Consider the following 20,883-nt stretch of genomic DNA (forward strand, 5'->3'; position numbering starts at 1 on the left):
CCAGAGGCACACTTCCCTGAAGAATAATTTACCTTGGAGATACAAACAGTGATGTATTTTTCATCCTTGCCAACAGCACACACAGTCTAGTTACACCAGCATCACAAATAGTTTTATACAGAAAATACAGGTGATTGCTGGTTTAATATATAGAAGGCAGTTGCATAACATAGCAAGTGTCCAAATATTGATAAAATCAGCTTTCTTAACGCTACTGAAAAGTTATATGTTCCAGTAGCAATACTCTGTCTTCAGACCACCATACATTTTTTGAGTGTTTGGTGCTGAAATCTTTTCTTCCTTATTTTCTGTCTGGAAAAATTCTCTGAAAGCCTGAAGAAAATCCTGTCAGTCACTTGCAGGCCTAATGGTATTCAAAGATAGCCATTCTGAGTGTGACAAAAACCAAAGAAAATAAAGTACTTCAAAGTATTTTAAAGAATTCTCACTATTTTATTTGTTGTTGTTGTTATAGAACTTCAACAAACAGAAAAGAAAACCTGTATTTATGGCTCAGTGCTCATTGAGGTCTAGTACTTCAGTGATGTTGCAAACTACAAATTAGGAACATAAACACAAACAAACAGCCACACCTATGGTCCATAAAAGCTTTTCAACCATTAAAGCAGTGCAACTTCTGCTATATCCTACTATTACCTCATTTCAAAGGCATAATAAAGGGTAATTGCTATGCATACAGGATCAGCTCTAGGCAGAACCAAAAAAACCAACTAACTTGGACAGCAAATTTCCAGAAAGGAAAAACATCCATGGCCCTGCTCTTTGTTTTGCTTATACCGCAGCCTTAGAAAGTCAGACTGTCTGCTGCAGCTGTGCTGAGGTGCGTGGTACGCAGGTGATGGGGCAAGTGGGAACCCTCTCAGAGACAGAAAGCATTGCCCCAAGCCTTCTGATCTCACAGGCAGCAAAAAGAGCAGAGAATCTGACCTTATGTGACTCCTTTTACTGTCTTTTCTCTCTTCTTCTTCATTGCAGGAGTGATTGTTTTTGGTCATGTCCCACAACTTAGTCTGAAGGGGTGCAGCACTGGCAGCCTAGAACCAGCTCAGTACACTACATCTGTTCCTAAGCACTGACTTAATTTAGTCCTTGCTAGCAACAAGTCTACCATTTTACAGAGCACCTGGGTCACTCAGGAAATCTATGGAAAATTCAGGATCATTGCAAAAGTATCAGATTAAATTCTTTCATTTCATTCTGAATGCACAAAGACTCAGCGGATTGCAGTGGATATTATAGAATGCACAGTTTGTAGTTGTTTATATATATATAAACATATATTTATAAAACTTCAATTACCTCTGAAAATAGAGGATTCTGACAGGAGATAAGAGCTCAGCCAACCTGAGCGCTTCCTTTTAAAATTATGGAACTGATTTGGGTAAAGATAGTATGATATTTCCCATTGCACTATGTTTAAGTATTAATGGATTTTTTCCTATGAAATCTCTATCTCTCTTCTGCAAGGCAACCTTTGTCCATCTTACTTGTTTGATATTATGGTCCTTTCCATGGCAACAGATTGTGATGTCACGCATGGACAGATTATGAGGTCAAAAACTGCCCAAAATAGAGCTGAAAGAAGCAAAGATTCTGAAACTGCATGAACACTTTTAAAAGTAAGTACTCAAAAGAAGTGTAACACGTGCTTATAGTAAATTAAATAATTTTTTAACTTTCCTTGCCAAAGGGGCGTTATGCTTGCGTCAACCTTAATGATTATTATTACTATTATTACAACAAAAACAACAGGAAACAATAGGAAGCATTTGCAAATACTGCAGCTCTATCAAACAACACAGCGATTTATATCCATTACGTATATAATATCCATAATATTTTATCATAGTCTATGTAGATACTTTTTTAAAATTTTACTTTATTAACAGTGAAGTTTGGACCAATGTATGCAATGGGTATACATACAAAAAACACAGGTGCAGACTTGAGGTTTTTTTCCCTCTGCACTGTTTACAGATATTCAGACCTGAGGTTTCAGTTCAGGTTTGTTTGGAGAATGGTTTTGTCCACACATGTGTTTAAACAATTACAGTAATATGTTTACATGCAAGGCTTTTGCTCTAGTCCAACAGCACATCAAATGCTTGTTGGATGGTGGTTGTAGAAGTTCTCACCACATACATTTCTCGTGCATGCTGAGATTTCTCCATACATATCTGTTATCTTACTGTTCGATAAAATTTAATGAGTTTCAAGGTATCATTGCTTTTAACATTCCCCATAGTTGGTCTGACTTCTCCAGGAGAAGAAATTTTTCCTCTGAAATCCAATTGCTGATAAAGACAACTTGGCTTAAGGTATACATGGTAATTTACACAGAACAAGCTTGTTTTTGCAAAGTCTGGATAAGACCCCAAATACTATGTAGTGTGAAACTGAGTACCATAGACTTTTCCAAAAACCACACAGGTTTCTTTAAAGCAAGTTCAGACGTCTCTGTGCAACACTGAAACCTGAAGGTTGCAGATATCATTCCTTATGTCCAATTATCAGATGAAAATTGGTGAAATCAAGACACAGGTTATTTTTTATATTTCTTCCAGGAAATGGTGATCAGCAATGCAAGTGAATCCTCCAAGTTTACAGCAAAGATCTTTCTCAGTAAATCAGACTGTGTCCTACCTCTTTACAGTAGGAGATATGTAGGTATTCATATAATACTATACGTGCTGAATGGAATTAATGGGAGTTTTGAGTGTGAAAAGGATACAGAAATGCACTCTGTAGCTTTGTTTGTGACTGATGATTCAAAAGGGAGATGTAGCCAATCCTTTGCTCATTCTCCATCTCTCCCAACCATATTCTGCTCTGTTTCACACATTCATATCTATGAGCTCATGTCTTACCCACACAATGATGTACACAGATGTAAAAAAAAAAAAAAAAAAGCTTTATCTGCCTTATTTCTTTGCATGGACATACTACCCCAATGGTTAATGCAGCCTTGATTTTGTCAAGTTCCTTTACCATAATGAGCACCATGTAAGAAGAAGATTCCTTTCCTAAAAACTTCAGTATAATATGAACCCTCTCAAATTTAGCATAGAAATGGAGGAGAGATCTATTAAATAAACAACAACATGGCTTAACACAAGTTTAACTTTGGAACTAATTTCTGTAGGACATTGTGAGGTCCAGAAGGATGAAAATGACCAGTAAGGATCATGCAGTTGTGGATTTTTAAAAAGAAATCTACTCACAATCTCCAGTACAAGAAGTAGCTATATTGCTGGTTACATTAACCTGGGAAGGTAGACTGGGAGAAAAATTATTCTATATTTACCAGGTTTCTTACGTTTTTCCCCTGGACATGTATTTTTAAGTCCTGTTGGAGAGAGAATCTGGGCTAGATGGAGTTCTGGTCTGCCTGAGGATGTAAACCTGTGTTTACCTTGCTGTAGTAAATGTTGAAAAGCCTGAATTCAAAGTGGTACAGCTTGACTGTACTTTCATAATAAAGTCCATCCTTGTTAAATAAAGAGATCACCAATTTCCAATGAATCCGAATTTAAACTGAGTCTATAAACATAACATTGTTTACATTTTCTATTTATGATGATATTTCAACTAAGTTGTTCTCAAATTGCTCTGCTTTTGCTCTATGTTATAAAATGGAAGCATATATTACATTAAGCTGTAAGGAGCTGTATCTCATTTAAAACACAAAACCACATCATTTCATAGATATCTATCTATGTATAGACATCTATCTATGAACAATGAAATTGCCCCAGAATTAAAACCCTCCTGGCAGTGTATTTGTAAACACAATCAGCCCATAATCCAATAAAGAGATTCTGCTTTGAATTAATATGAATTGCTTTTTTATCCTGCCTTTGCAAATATAAGTTCTCATCCAAACTTCATCATTCCCTCTCTTTGTTTCCCTAGAAGTAACTGTAGTGTTTTTTTCCTCACTTTTAAACAGCAGAGGAAACATTTGAAAAGTAGAATAAAATAGAGTTGGGAAAAAAAAAAGAAAGACAAAACCCAAACAACAGCAACAAACCAAAATAAAACAGATATAATTCCTTTTATACCTGCAAATAGAAAAAAAACCCCAAATCTAATTTCTTAGAACTTCTGGCATGAAACACTTTGCTTTTCAAAAAGAAACCATCACTTCAAGAAATTTTTATTATTTTGATAATGAAAAGGAAAGCTAGATTGTGAAATGGAAGGTGCAATAGTTTTATCTACACACAGAAAAGAAACCATTTCTTGAGTTTTCATAATTTAATACAATTTTTTCCAGATGACAACCTTTTAGTTGTAATTCATTAACTTTTGATGAAACAATATTTGGTATAAAAGCAAATCTTAAGATATACAGATGCAAATGAAATACTTAGTGGTTAATCCTTGAACAAGACAGGAATTCAAAGGGAGATGTTTGGGAGATATTTGGCTTGTAATATTTACTGAAATGAGCTAAGAAAGGAAGGAAAGAAGACCTTATTCTCTATACAAAGTACACAGAATTTGGAAGGTAAATTGAAGACTGATATACCTGAAATATTCCAATACAAGTTTTTCTTTCCACTTAGTATGTTTTTCTTCAAGTTTCCAGAAATGTAGTGATACTGAAAACAATATGGAGAAACAACCAATAAAATTGCATTTATTTGTGAACATTTTTTATTCTCATATCAAGAAGATGAAGAAACGTAGATTCATAGAATCATAGAACTATTCAGCTGGGAAAAGACCCTTGGGATCACTGAGTCTAACCATCATCCCTACTCTACAAAGTTCTCCCCTAAACCATATCCACCAACACCACATCCAATGTGCAGTTGCAGCCCAGAAGGCCAACTGCATCCTGGGCTGCATCAGAAGTGTGCCCACACAGACCATGAGGCTGTCAGTGCTCACCATCCTGCACCTCACACCACAGCAGGTGAGAGCAGTCCCCATCCCTGCAGACTGCCCATTTTGCATCGCATCAGCCTAGGCCAGCCTTGCACTCATGGTAGGCCAGCCAGAGGCTCTCCCAGGCTCCTCATCGCCAGTGGCAGGGAAAGCAGGACCCCGTGGAAGATCCCTCTTCCCCATTCTGCTTCCCTGTCTAGACCCACTGTCTCTCTCTTCTCTATCGGTGCCCTCAGATTAGAGACCAACTGTTACTTTAAATCCTCCAGTTTAGATTGGTTGCAGGCCTCTGGGAGTCTGTGGCCAAAACTAAAGCCAGGGACAATTCCTGAACAAGTAAGCTCACAATGCCCTGTTTATTTATACAGCACAAATGATTGAAATCATTATGCCCCAGACTAGCGGGACCTATTTATAAACAGCATCTTAAGATGAGCAATATAGCAGGACTCTCCACCGCTTCACAACAAGCGCCAGCCCCATCCCCCCATCCCCACTATAAAGCTCCAAGGCCCTTCTGACTTGCCACATGAAAGATGCATTCCTAGCCTGTTAAATTAAAATCTAATCATATTCTGCAGTAAACAAGGCACAAAGAACACTCTTGAAATTACGGGATGAAAACCAGCAACACTAAGGGCCAAACTCTCCCCTTAGATCTATCCTACAGCTCTTTGACAAGTGCAATCAGTTAAACATTTGAGAGCTTGACAACAGCAATTCCACCAGATGTTTGATCTGCCTGGTATCCCACCCTCTTCTATAAATTATGGATCTTCAGATCTGCATGTCCTCCATATTTGTGATGGCTAGCCTCCAACAGAGAGGAGGCTTGGGAAGAAGTGGATATTTCTCTCAAAACACTTAAATTACTCCTATGTTTCTGTCTGTACAAAGCAGATCTGGAACTACTCAAGTGGGCATCAGTTGTGTTTGCAGCCTTGGAAGGAATAACTTTCGCTTTTTATCCTTCTCAGACACTCATCCAACCTAAACAAAATGTGAGATCTAAGCAGCAGCCTCACATTTCAGTGCCATCTGGACATTTGACTTGCAGCAGTACCCTTTGACTCTTGAAAAGCTCATGCTACAGCCTCCAGCAACTGATGTCCAAGGGCATGTGAGCAAAGCCAGAGTTGTGAGATGGTGGCAAAACTCGTGGGGGCCCATGGGTTGGCTTCACAACCTGTCACCCTTGGGTCAACGTGGATGACAGATCCCTTACAGATCCTACGAATCAAAAGTGTTGGATGATTATTTGGGTTGCATACTTTTTATAATCTTACCAGTTTACTTCACTGTGGTCATCAGAATGAGTCCTTGATATGGTTAGAATCTAAGAATTAATAAGGCTTAGCACCTCCACGGTGCTTTGCATTTTTTCTCTTCAGAGTACAGAACAAGCATTAACTAATTGCTCTTCAGAAAAACACTTTTATTATCACAATTTTATGAGGTGGAAACTAGAAGGTTAAGTAACTTGCCTGAAGTCATGCAATAAGTTGCATTGGGATTAAAATTTAGGAGCTGCTGGCTGCCAGCCTTGCTTCTCGACCACTGGACCACTCTGTTTCTTATTATAAGAATTTAATTTACTTGGCAGAGAATGCATCTTTCATGTGGTAAGTCATATATTGCCATTCTAAAGGAGTTGAAGGAAGGTGAGAAGGCCAGCAGATTTCATTATGAACTGATGAGGAGTCACATCATGGTGATTCTGTATAAAAATCTTGATCTAATAGAAGATCACTTCTACTCTCAAAAAAAAAAAAAAAAGAAAAAAAAAAAGAAAAGAGCCTTGTTTCAAAATATAGATGCTCATAAGCAAAGATCTAAATTTCTGTTGAGTCATCTAGAGAAAGAGAGAAAGAAACTGAAATCTAAGCAAACTGTGACAAATAGGTCCCTCTGGTATTTTGAAATCCTACATATTTCATCAAAACTCAGGGAATGCTTTGACACCTAAACACCAGAACGTATGTGTTCTTCACCCTGTCTTCTGCTCTTGGTTTGAGTTCTTTCCTGTGTTTTTGTCTGTGATATTCTTCTTTTGGAACTACTTTTTCCCTTTAGTGTAGACTTTTAAAAAACTGAAGATCTAATACAGACAAGAGTGTTCACATGTGTGTGCATATGAAGGCAGCAACTATATAGCTAGAAAAACATTTTCACATATCTGTTTTTCACAGGCTAATTAATGTATCAACAAGGAAAGATTAGCAAGTATTGAAAATCAGTGAATCAGTGGTCACCACCTGGAGGTGACAACAGCAACAAATCTTTGTGTGTGTCTCTGTGTGTACACACATGAGACAAAGAGAGATCACACATGAAGAGGGTGTTTCTCAAGGGTTGGTACTGGGACCAGTGCTGTTTAACATCTTTGTCAGCAGCATGGACAGTGGGATTGAGTGCACCCTCAGCAAGTTTACTGGACACCAAGTTGTGTGGTGTCGTTGACACACTGGAGGGAAGGGAAGCCATCCAGAGGGACCTTGAAAGGCTTGAGAGGTGGGCCCATGCCAACCTCATGAAGTTCAACAAGGCTAAGTGCAATGTCCTGCACCTTGCTTGGGGCAATCCCAAGCACAAATACAGACTGGCCAGAAATCTCCCAAATCTCTTCAGAAAATGGATTGAGAGCAGCCTTGAGGAGAAGGACCTGGGGGTGTTGGTCAATGAAAAGCTCAATGTGAGCCTACAATGTGCACTTGCAGCCCAGAAAGCCAACTGTATCCTGGGCTGCATCAAAAGAAGCACGGCCAGCAGGTCAAAGGAGGAGATCCCTGCCCCTCTACTTTACACTTATGAGACCCCATCTGGAGTGCTCTGTGCAGTTATGGAGCTCCCAACACAGGAAGGACATAGAGCTCTTGGAGTGAGTTCCGAGAAGGGCCATGAAGATGATGAGAGGGCTGGAGCACCTCTCCTACGAAGACAGGCTGAGAGAGTTGGAGCTGTTCAGCCTGGAGAAGGCTCCAGGGAGACCTTACAGGAGCCTTCCAGTACCTGAAGGGGGCCTACAGGAAAGCTGGGGAGGGACTTTTTACCAGGTTGTGTAGTGATAGGATGAGGAGTAATAGTTTTAAGATGGAACAGGGTAGATTTAGGTAGACATTAGGAAGAAATTCTTTAGTGTTAGGGTGGTGAGACACTGAAACAAGTTGCCCAGGAACTCACTGGAAGAGTTCAAGACCAGGTTGGATGGGGCTTTGAGCAACCTGGTCCAGTGGGAGGTGTCCCTACCCATGCAGGGGGGCTGGAACTAGATGACCTTTAAGGTCCCTTCCAATTCTAGTCGTTCCATGATACTATGATTCTATGATTTTGGACAACCACATCTCCACTATATACATTCATTCTGTTTTAGACCCTCCAATGAAAAGTATCTTTATGAAGAATTAATGTGCATCCAAGTGAGCTCTGTTGACACTGCATTCCAAGGTGGAACTGTGCATGTGTATCACAAATTCACCACTAAATAAACATGCTGTCTTTTATTTTCCTGTGGAATAAATTTCAAAATATAGCAACACAAAGGCAAAGAAAGAAGTGTCACTAGGATGGTATCAACCATTATGAGAGTGTCTTGACATCTGAAGAAAGAACAAAATCTGCATCTGAACACAGACTGGTTTCTGCAACAGAAAATGAACATAGTATCTGCACACAGATCCAAGAAGAGAAAGATCATATACATAAGTGGGGGCAAAATCTTGATGATAGAAGACACTTTAAAAATAGTGAAGAAAAAATAATGAGAACTTGATAATATGAATCTTATGCCAGAGTTTTAAGTTTGCAAGACTGAGGAAAGTAGTAATTATTAAAAGTGTATTCTAAAATCACCTAACAAATACAAAAAAGCACATACAGTAATACATTTCTATATATATTTTGTGTGCAGCAGATGCACACACATTTGTCAAAAGCACAGTAAAATTGATTTGTTTAAACTCCAGAAAGGTTTATGGACATCTCACTTCAGTTAACCAGTTTGTTTTCTTTAAACATTAGTTGTTTGATTTACTCAGGTCTTTGTCATCATGGCTCAGCACTGCAATAGTTACCTAGATAACACAAAACTCTTTGTCCACTTCTCTAAATCTCTTCTGCTTTATGTTCACAAGTAAGGACATAAAACCTATGTCTGAACCACTTTGTTAGCAATGGGTAGGTTGGCGTCTCTTGGGAATGCATGCCATTTTTGACAATCAGTAGCTGATGCAGATGAAATAGTGGAAATACAGCCACAGTTCTCATCTGGCCCTGGCCTTATGTATGAGGAGCTTCTTAGTCCACATAATTCAAATTATTGCTGGTGACACTGAAAGATCTAGTAAGAGTAAGCAGATTCCCCAACAGACCCTGTGCTAAAAAAAAAAACATTTCATCAGCTGTAACTGAGATAGGATTTTGCTGAAATCTAAAATTACTTTCCTTCATACTCAAAATACTCATTTCAGAAGTACAGAGTCCTACCAGGTTTCTGGGAAGACCTATGTAATGGAATGACATAAAAAGAATTACATCTTTCGCTTGATGGGCATCCCAAGCCTCCTGAATATCAGCAATATTCCCTCAAATCATGAGAATCTAAGAGCAGCCTCCACTTTGCTGATGGCATTCTAACATTTCTTACTGGGACAGTAGTCATTATCAGTGTCATTAAATCACAGGATGAAGAGAGAAGAGCAGTGATCTTCAGGATCTTTGAATCACTCTCTATTTATTTATTTTTCCTCCCTTTTTTTTTTCTTTTGAAAAAGAGAACTATTTCTCTTCCGTTACACAACAGGTAACCTTCAAGTTTCCAGAGAGGGCTGGCCACTTCTTTCCTTTTATTTTCTACTTCATCTCCTGCAATATTTTTATCCTTTCTGCAGGATGAAGCATGATTCTGAATGGAGATGTCAGGCAAGTTCAAGGCAAGTGATTCCACCATGCAGTTTCTCAAATTCCCTGTAGCAGAGATGCTTCCTACTGCTGTGCACCTTTCCCTGGGAACCACATTGCCTCTGCTTCGTTTTGTGAGAGGATATTACTTCTATCACCTGTAAAGGTGAAGAGTCTAATCCCTGTGGGTTTGTAGCATCTGGTTCCACCTATGGTCCTTTTCCAGTGTTTCCGTGTCTCCAAAACTATTCCTGTGGCAGAAAATCCTGATAATACTCCCATTCATCTCCATGTATTACCTTACATGCTTGATACAAATGAGAAGATGAGCTAGTGCCTTTAGCAGAGGGATCTTGAATCCCGCTGACACAAGGTCAAATGAGATCTGTAGGCACCCTGATCTAAATACAAGTTCAAGATTCCTATAGGGCCCATATGGAAAAGCAGAGCCAGAAGAGAGATGGTATTGACACAGCATTTCATTTTCCTCCATATTGGATGCTAAGACATTTAGTACTCCTAACTTACCATTTTTGACAGGAAATTTAGAGCCAAACTAGGCTTTCAGCTATACACGTAAATCATTGTGGGGTTACATGTACGAGAACAAGAGCAAAATTTAGACCACAGATTTTCCAGGGAAAAACAAGTGCTGCATTTCAGGCAATTAGGAGCAGAAAAAGTAAACATTTAGTCACCATTGACTCATGAGTCGAAAAACACAGTAGTCAATTAAAGCTTTCAGCAGCAATAATTAATATGGTGTTGACAAAAACTGTGTTTTTCACTCAACATACAAAGCTATTCCAGGTAATTAAATGTAACCTCAACTATATGTAATTTGTCTTTAATCTGCACATGATACAGTATTTCAACCCTCTATCCTGCATTCTGGAAGGAATAGAATATAGGATGTTTACCTAAAGCATATACCAAATAACCCTAACATTATTTGTTTACATTTAGAACAATATCACACTTTATGATTAAATATTTTACTATGAAAAGGTTTGCAATTTAATCATTTGCACAATCTTTTTTAGACTGCTCTTTATGTCTGATTTATGGAGATAAAGTAAGAGATAGATTTTAAGTATGCATACAACATAGACATTTATTTCTTTGTGTGTTCTGATGTCCTGGAGCTTTTCCGGAGGTTTTAAATAAAAAGTAAGTAAATACTTACAGAAAATACCACTCTTTTCATTTCTGATTAAAACTTCATCAGCATCGTGAATAGAATTGTGAAGCTTCTGAATACAGAGGTGTTATGTGCAAAGTAGTCTTAGTATATTATATTGACCTGATATTCCAAAGGGCAGATTATGTACATTTCTCACTGAAGCTAATGGAACTTGAAAAGCACCTCTGAAAATTAATGTATATCACTGCCCTCTAAGTCACTGTTTATAAACTTCAGTAATTTCAAGTCCATATTTCTAGCCTTACCGCCCAACTATTTCCAGCTATAGTCATAGAGCAGGAAAAATGGAAAGCGAAATTAACTTTTATCTCAAGAAGATTCAATTTACATACTTGTAGATTTCCAAGAGTTTATTTGCATGGTAGCCTTTTAGCTGGTCCTCCACACACTGTCTGCCAGTTTTGTGTGATTGTTACCAAAGTGCACTCTTACTAGACTAGTTTAAATCTACAGTGTCATTACTGCATGGCTAATACACCTAATATTTTTATATCTGAGCTACAGATTGATTATAGTTCTTAAAATAAGCTTCCAGAAAAGATAAACTTGTATCCAATATGAAATTAAGAAGGATTGTTATAACCTTTGGCAAACATCACATACTTTGTATTCATCCTGAAACAACAGTTTTGACATCTTTGTTAGCACAAGATCTCTTTCGTAACACTATCATAGCTTTACAATTTCTAAATAAAATGGTCTGCTATTGTACAACAAAACATCAAGTTGCTAGGTCTTTAGTTTTGTTAACCTTTCTGATAACTGATTTAGCTTAATTCAGAAAAGGCAACTAATTCTCAACTATTAGCACTATCAATTCTCCCAAATTAAGTAATATGAAAACATGCTAGTGGCATACTGAAATATTCTGTATTGGTGACTATCGATTTCATGGACCTAAACATTTACTATGAGGTTGGATTTTTAGAAGCAGTTACAATGTCTTTGAGGAAAATTTAGGAAAGCTGTGTGATCCATTCAGGTGGATTTTTGGTCCATGAAATGTATTTAATGTAAAATTGTAACACTCTTTGATAGCAAGGAAATCCCCTGGCTTTGGCATCAAACAAACTCTTTCTCTGAGCTTGAGCAAGGAAAGTCTTTAGCACTTCCAGAGAGGGCACAAGTCAAAACAAATGGCGTAATCAAGAAGTAAATGAAAAGCACAACACAGTGCCCAACATGGGCATAATAAGTACGTCTATTTGTGTTATTTATTTGAAGGAACAAAGGGGCTTTTCCAGAAACCATCTGTACATTGTTAAAGAGGAGTGAATTACCTATAGCCTTCAAAGAAAAACAGTGCTGTTAAAATAAACTTTGGGGTTGGAAAGAATTAGGTTACTGAATGTAAATCTGAGTTAGAAGACTTAAACAGTTCTCTGGATTTTGACTCACTGGTTACACAAAACCCAGGTACACCACAGAGACACTGCCACAGCTTTCAGATCTAAAGCCAGGCTTGCTGATACCCAGATCTAGTTTTTTGCTTTGAAGTTGTCTTCTGAAGCACTATAACAATAAGAGGGGGCAAAAAAATCCCTTAATGTCCTCCGGCTACAATGCAGAATTACAGATGGTGGGCTAGAATTCATGCTCAAAAACTTTTAGCTAAGACTCTATGAGTTTATAGTAACAGTGCACACTGGAGTCTCTAGGGTCACCTTTTGTTTTGAACTGTTGGTGCACTTGGGCACATGTTCAAGCTTTTCACCACAACCACAAGGACTGGAAACTTCTGCTCTCTTTTTGATGAAAGATGAGATTCTCCTATGGTCACTTCATTTCAAGAATAGAGACTTTAAAGAAAACACCAGTTAGAGCAAGATTCATGAAAAAATAATGGTAAAAACTGGCAACACTATGGTTCTTTTCAAACTTCATGAATGTCAAAAGAAGCCAGGCAAAATCCACTTGGTTTCAGGTTTCACAGAAGCTTGCAGCTCAGCTCAAGTTTGTCCTAAGTTCACTGAAGTTCAGCCTTTCAAGTTATTCTGATTCGATTTATGGGTTTTTTCTTAAACCATATAAAACCTGGGGTATTACATGGATTTGACATGAGCCAGGTGGAACTCAATAGGTCCAACAGTGTCCTGATTTGAGATTTTGAGTCTGTTTAAATACAAAACAGAAAGCAAAATTCCATCTTCCTCTGAAGACAGAAGAAATTCATATGGTCACCTGTGAGCCAAATTCACTTCCTGCAGAGTTCTTTGGACTTGCAGAAGTCCATGTTTGAGTAACTGTGAAGTGAGACTAGTCTATGGGGCCTCAACACCATGCTTACAGGGAAAGCCAGGAATCCTGGAAGCACAGCAAAGCGCATGGTGTAGATATGTCTCGCTGCAGAGAGTATTTACCTCTCCCAAGGATGCAGAGCATCACAGTCAGTTCTCACCACAAGATTTACTAGTGCCTGAGGCTCAGTTTTCTAAAAGATAAGGTAAGCTAGTGCACCTTTGCACAGAATATATTTACAGTGTATGCTCCTTGGTGATGAGATGCTGCACCACTTAGACATACATTTTACCAGAAGTGTTGGCTAACCAGGGAGGTTCCAGTAGATAGTAATTGGCAAATGTGACCCCCACTTACAAGAAGGGTGAAAAGAAGGATCCATGGAATTGCAGGCCTGTCAGTCTGACTTCAGTGGTGGAGAAGGTCATGGAGCAGATCACCTTGAGTGCCATTATGCAGCACATGCAGGACAACCAGGTCAGTATGGGTTCATGAAATGCAGGTCCTGCTTGACAAACAAGATCTCCTTCTATGACAAGGTGACCCTCCTGGTAGATGAGGGAAAGGCTGTAGATGTCATTTACCTGGACCACAGTAAAGCCATCAACACTGTTTCTCACAGCATTCTTCTGAAGAAACTGGAAAAATATGGCCTAGGCCAGTGTACTCTTTGCTGGGTTAAAAAGCTGGCTGAATAGCTGGCCTCAAAGAGTTGTGGTAAACAGAGTTAAAACCAGCTGGTGGCCAGTCAAAAGTGGTGTTTCACAGGAGTCAGTGTTTGGCACTGTTCTTTTTAATATCTTTATCAGTTTGCTGGGCAAACTCAAGTGGAAAAGGAAAATCTATAGATCATGGAAGGAGGGGCTGGTCACTTGGGAGGAATATAGGAATGTTGTCAGAGAACGTAGGGATGCAACTAGGAAAGCTAAGGCCTCCTTGGAACTTAACCTTGCAAGTCAGGTTAAGGACAATAGAAAGGGCTTTTTCAAATCCATAGCCGACAAAACTAACACCAGAGGCAATATAGGCCCACTGCTGAATGAGGCGGGTGCCCTGGTGACAGAGGATATAAAGAAGGCAGAGGTGCTGAATGCCTTCTTTGCCTCTGTCTTTACTCCTGCAGGCTTTCCCCATGAGCCCCAGTTTCATATAGCCCCAGAGGAAGTCAAGATAAAGGAGGAGTTTGCCCAGGTAGATGAGGATTGGGTTAGGGATCAGTTGAGTAATCTGGACATCCATAAATAGATGGGTCCGGATGAAATGCATCCAAGGGTGCTGAGGGAGCTGGCGGAGGTCATTGCTAGGCCACTCTCCATCATCTTCGGTAAGTCATGGGTAACAGGAGAGGTGCCTGAGGACTGGAGGATAGCAAATGTCACTCCAGTCTACAAGAAGGGCAAGAAGGAGGACCCGGGTAACTATAGACCAGTCAGCCTCACCTCCATCCCTGGAAAGGTGATGGAACAACTTGTTCTTGGCACTATCTCTAGGCATATCAAGGACTTGGGGGTCATCAAGAGCAGTCAACATGGTTTTACCAAGGGTAAGTCATGTTTGACTAACCTTATAGCCTTCTATGAGGAAATTACTAGGTGGATAGATGATGGTAGAGCGGTAGATGTGGTCTATCTTGATTTCAGTAAAGCATTTGACACCATCTCCCACAGCATCCTTGTAAATAAGTTGATCAAATATGGGTTTGATGATCAGGCAGTGAGGTGGATCAAGAACTGGTTGAAAGGAAGAAGTCAGAGAGTTGTAGTCAATGGGGCAAAATCTAGTTGGAGGCCTGTGACTAGTGGAGTCCCTCAGGGGTCGGTACTGGGACCGGTGTTGTTCAACATCTTCATCAACGACCTGGATGAGGGTACAGAATGTACCCTCAGCAAGTTTGCTGATGACACCAAGCTGGGAGGAGTGGCTGACACACCAGAAGGCTGTGCTGCCATTCAGAGAGACCTAGACAGGCTGGAGACTTGGGCGGGGAAAAACCTGATGAAGTTCAACAAGGGCAAGTGTAGAGTTTTGCATTTGGGGAAGAAAAACGCCATGTACCAGTACAGGTTGGGGGCTGACCTGCTGGAGAGCAGTGTAGGTGAAAGGGACCTGGGGGTCCTGGTTGACAGGAGGATGACCATGAGCCAGCAGTGTGCCCTTGTGGCCAAGAAGGCCAATGGCATCCTGGGGTGCATTAGAAAGGGTGTGGTTAGTAGGTCAAGAGAGGTTCTCCTCCCCCTCTATTCTGCATTGGTGAGGCCGCATCTGGAGTATTGTGTCCAGTTCTGGGCCCCTCAGTTCAGGAAGGACAGGGAAGTGCTTGAAAGAGTCCAGCACAGAGCCACAAAGATGATTAAGGGAGTGGAACATCTCCCTTATGAGGAAAGGCTGAGAGAGCTGGGTCTCTTTAGTTTGGAGAAAAGGAGACTGAGGGGTGACCTCATCAATGTTTACAAATACGTAAAGGGTGAGTGTCAAGAAGATGGAGTTAAACTTTTCTCAGTGATGACCAGTGACAGGACAAGGAGTAATGGATACAAATTGGAGCATAGGAGGTTTAAGGTGAATATCAGAAAATTTTTTTTTACTGTGAGAGTGACAGAGCACTGGAACAGGCTGCCCAGAGAGGTTGTGGAGTCTTCTTCACTGGAGACATTCAAAACCCACCTGGACGCCTTCCTGTGTGATGTACTCTAGGTGACCCTGCTCTGGCAGGGGGGTTGGACTAGATGATCTTTCGAGGTCCCTTCCAACCCCTAGGATTCTATGATTCTATGATCAGTGATCTGGATGAAGGGATTGAGTGCAGCCTCAGTAAGTTTGCAGATGACACTAAGTCGGGAGGGAGTGTAGGAAGACTCTAGAGAGGGATAGGCTGGATAAGTGGGCTGAGGCCAATTCTTTGGGGTTCAACAAGGCAAAGTGGCAAGTCCCACACTTGGGTCACAACAAACTCATGCAATGCTACAGGTTTGGGGAAGAATGGCTGGAAAGCTGCCCAGAGGAAAATGACCTGGGGATATTGATTGACAGCCAGCTGAATATAAGCCAGCAGTGTGCCTAAGTGGCCAAGAAGGCCAACAGCATCATGGCTTGTATCAGAAATAACATGGCCAGCAGCACTAGGGAAGTGATTGTCTCCCTGTACTCAGCATTGGTGAGGCTGCACCTTGAGTACTGTGTTCAGTTTTTGGCCCCTCACAACAAGAAAGGCATTGAGGTGCTGGAGCTAGTCCAGAGATGGGCAACAAAGTTGGTGAGGGTCTGGAGAACAGGTCCTACAAGGAGCAGCTGAGGGAACTCAGGTTGTTTAGTCTGGAGAAAAGGAGGCTGTAGGGAGACTTTATTGCTCTCTACAATTACCTGAAAGGAGGTTGTAGCGAGGTGGGGGTTGGTCTCTGCTTCCTAGTAACAAGCAACAGAACAAGAGGAAATGGCCCCAAGTTGTGCCAAGGGCAGTTTAGATTGGATATCAGAAGAATGTTCTTCACTGAAAGAGTTATTAAACACTGGAATAAGCTGCCCAGGAATGTGGTTGAATCACCATCCCTGAAAGTGTTTGAAAGACATGTAGATGTGGTACTTAGGAATGTGGTTTAGTACTGGACTCAGTAGAGTTACATTTGACTCAATGGTTTGACTCAATGATCTTAAAGGTCATTTCCTAACGTGAAAGATTTTGTGGTGCTGAGAGGCTCTTTCTTGCCATCACAGCTAATAGAGGTGGAGGAAATGGAGTACAGCTCTCTAATAATTTTCTTGTATTCAAACAATTTTCCATTCCTTATTCAGGTAAAAGTTGAACCCCCAAAATTCTTCCTAAACTGACAATTCCAAAAAGTTTAGATCAAGTCACTCCAATAATATCACAGTAGTCAGTGTATATTATAACCAGGAACTACAAAACTACTTCCAATCTGATTTAGAAATGTTTTATAGGCAATTTTTATTAATATATAAGAAGTAGCATATTTTAAAACTGTGTTTTGTGAAGTCATTCATGAAAACTTTTGCTAATGTTCTTGTTCTAGCCATGGAGCTAGATAGTTGCTGCCATGACTTCTCTTGTCTAAAGTTTTAATGCCCAAAAGTTGTATTTGAAATTAGCATTTTTCTCTTTTAATTTACTTGTAACTTTTATAGTTAAATCTTTCCTCCAGTTAAGAGGGCATGGCCAGTTGTCATCCATTATGACAGAATTTTGAGTAATGAGACCAGGCTAAAGTAAATTTTGCACTATCTGAACACCTTTGTTTCTCCAGTGTGCAAACTCAATTAATATAAAGTGAAGATCTGAAGGATATATTAAATTATTGCCAATATTTAGTGGTTTAACAAGAAAGCAGAAGATGTGTATCTTTTGTGTTTCTCTACATCATTCTTATACAGTTATTAAACATTCCCCAAAATATTATTTTAATAATATTTAATTAACACACAATAAATATCCTATTAAATTTAGTTCTTTAGTTTGGGAAAGTAATTATTCATTTCAGACACTTAATTTGAAGGGCTACCACAGATCCTTATCTCTGTAAGTTAGATTGCAATACTTTTCATTAGGAATTTTACAGGAAGTTCATTTCAGGGTAAAAGTCATGCTTGTTTATTTCAAAGGCACTTAAAGCCCAGATTTCATCCAAGTAATATTAGGCCCCTCTACTAGATATGTAATTTGTGCAAACGGTTGCCCTATGCTGCTTCGTACAATTAGTGAAGAGATCTCATTTTCTTTGTTGATTATATGGTCAATTTGGGGTAACAGTCTTCCTAAATTCTATCCCTGGCTAAATGCCTCAGTTTAGGAGCAACAAGTACAGACCTCATACATCTTTCACAAAACCTTAGTTTTCTCTGAAAATTATTTCAAGATGGGGACAAAACAAGAAGAGCATGAATTAATTAATTTTTTGTTATTACGCAAATATGCAGTCTTTGTAACCCACAATTCTTTTAAATCACAAATCCGAAGCTCAATAAGTATCTGCAGTTTCTATGGAGTTACTCGTCAATCTGGTCACTGAAGACCTTAAGGATCATTTTGGAGTAGATAGGATAACTCTCCATATGGTCAAGCCTCCACTACTGAAAGCTGGTAATAGAAAATTACCTCTTTTTCTTTCATACTTGCTCTCCTAAGCTATGTTCTATGGGGTGGCTGTTCAGACACTCCCTATTATTTATGTCTTCCTGTGCATGCTTCCATTCCTTTTGATTTATTTCTACATATTAGTCCAAAAAGGAGTAATTTTGAACCCTCTGTGGCCAACAAATTGGTGCTTATTGCGGGGTAATGCATTTGTGAGTCAATTGTTCTGATTACAAGCAAAAAACGTGCAACTGAGTGAAATACTCTGGTTGTATATAAAGTCATAGTAACCTTACATACATGAGTCCTGGATTTCCGGCCTCCTCCTCTTTTAGCCTAGATCTCCCTTGAGCATTTATTCATCTCTTTGCCCTTGCCAAAAAAATTATTCACCTAAACACAGCCCCCTCATGATGTCAATGGAAGTCTGATCAACCTACGGCAGAGAATGTTCAAAGCTTATATTTCTACAAAACAATGTTGTCTTCCAGTTTGTTTTATTCTCTTGAATATCCTGTTCTGTGAGAAGAGCAATCCTGTAACAAAGACTGACTTGTGATTTTTCACAGTATAACAAAGTATAACAAAAATGCCTCTATTTCACCTTCTAATGATTAAACATCTCCAATGCCTTGAGCCTTGGACATGCAGGCAAGTAAGTAATTTTATGCACATGAGCAATCCCAATGAACTCCCTAGGTCTACACTCGCATAGCATTGCACATATTCACATCAGCAAGATCAAGAACTGGTTCTGTCGAAAGCATCTATAGCAAAGGAATCTTCCTGCAAATAAACAGTGTCTACATTAGCAAACCTCATAGCTTTTACTTCAGTGCTCAGTCACCCACAAAAGTCACTTACTGCCTCACATATCACTTGCTTTGAGCAATATTCCTCAAGTCATTTGCTTAAAATTCTTTAAACACTATGATAACATAGTTTACTGAAGCTTTCAGAAATTTTTTAAAAAACAAAATTATAACCACTTATTGTAGGTAGTTACAAGTCATTGCAAATGGAGTATTTGAAAATCAGAGTTAACAACTTGCCAATTGATATTTCATTCTGCATTGCTTAGTGGTCACAGTAATGGCTTCCTATCTTTTTTTTCACCTGATAATGTTGAATTTTTCAGCAACAGTGTGAGCACAAGAACAGTTTGTGTAAGTAAATGAACCATGTCAGCAACTGTAATTCGGTCAGCATTGAAAACATGATCAAAATGTATTCAGTTATTTGTGGTAGTTTCTATCTGAAAGAAGGCAGATCTATTTGAACAACAAAAACAAAACAACACAAAACCCCCTAGAATATGGAACTGCAATAATAAAAATGTCATGTCCCTTTAAATAGTATGTGAATGCTCAAATAGCCTACATCGTAAGTAGTATTTCATTCTAAAGGAACCAAGAAAAGTAATTTGTGGCTAAATGTACAGTGTTTCAAAAGGATTGCTCTGCAGGTAGATTAAACAAAGAAGCCTAGGCCAAAAAATCTGTCTATACAACCATACTCAAATAGGCAATACATTTTTATTCAACATAAAACATAAGCTGCAGTGTTATATGACAGCTAAAATCTCTGGTATTGATTCCCAAAAATATTGACTTAATTTTATCAAAATGTATTTATTCATCACTGCTGCATCAATGATTTCCTGTATTTTATATGTAAATAATCTATTATATTCCCTTGATCATGTTAATCTTACTAATGACAAATTACCATTCTCCACGTACAGTTCCTAGATTTACAAATTATCACTCCTGCTTTCAGGGGACTGAGAATCAGCCACGCTTGCTAATGCCTCCATGGATCGGCTGACACAGAACAGATTTTTATATTCCCTTTTAAAGCATTCAGTTTGCAAGAAATAATTTATAAATCTGGCTATCACTCGCACTTATCCTCTTACTGCTTGAGGGGGGAAAAGAACAAGATCAAATTGGGAGGATTATTAACAATTTAAGAACTTTATTTGCTTCAATTAACTCTTCGTAGGAAGAACTGAATGCTAAAGCCTGTTACTTTTACAAAAGGAAGTTGAAGTATCCTGTCTATTTGGTTAGGGTGGGGAACTTGCACAAACAAAAAATACTATGTACAAATACTTTGTCTTCTGGTTTTAAAAAACAGAAATTTTTAAATTTTAAATGTACATTTAAACCTAAGAGCTCCTTTCAGCAAACAGAATCTGATTAAGAAATTAAAACTGTGACAACTGAAGGAAGTAAAAAATTCCGACTTTGGGACAGTTTCAGTCTTGCTCTGCACCTGTGAATAGCAGAGACAGAATGCTACTATACTCATTGGGACTCATCCCCCTTCCAGTAGAAATTTCCTTTGTAGTTGTAAAAATTATGATGGCACAACAGAGAATGAGAACTTCACATTTCACCCTTCCTTCAGGCTCACACCGCGATGTAGCCTCTGACTGCAACCTTCTCCTTCCCATGCAGAGATAAATGTTTGTGAGAGCCAGAGAGCAGCTTACTACTTTTTATTATGTGAAGCTCCTTGGCTCCTTCAGTGCAAAGGAATG

The sequence above is a fragment of the Apus apus genome, chromosome 5 (assembly GCF_020740795.1).
Source record: "Apus apus isolate bApuApu2 chromosome 5, bApuApu2.pri.cur, whole genome shotgun sequence".
NCBI lineage: Eukaryota > Metazoa > Chordata > Aves > Apodiformes > Apodidae > Apus > Apus apus.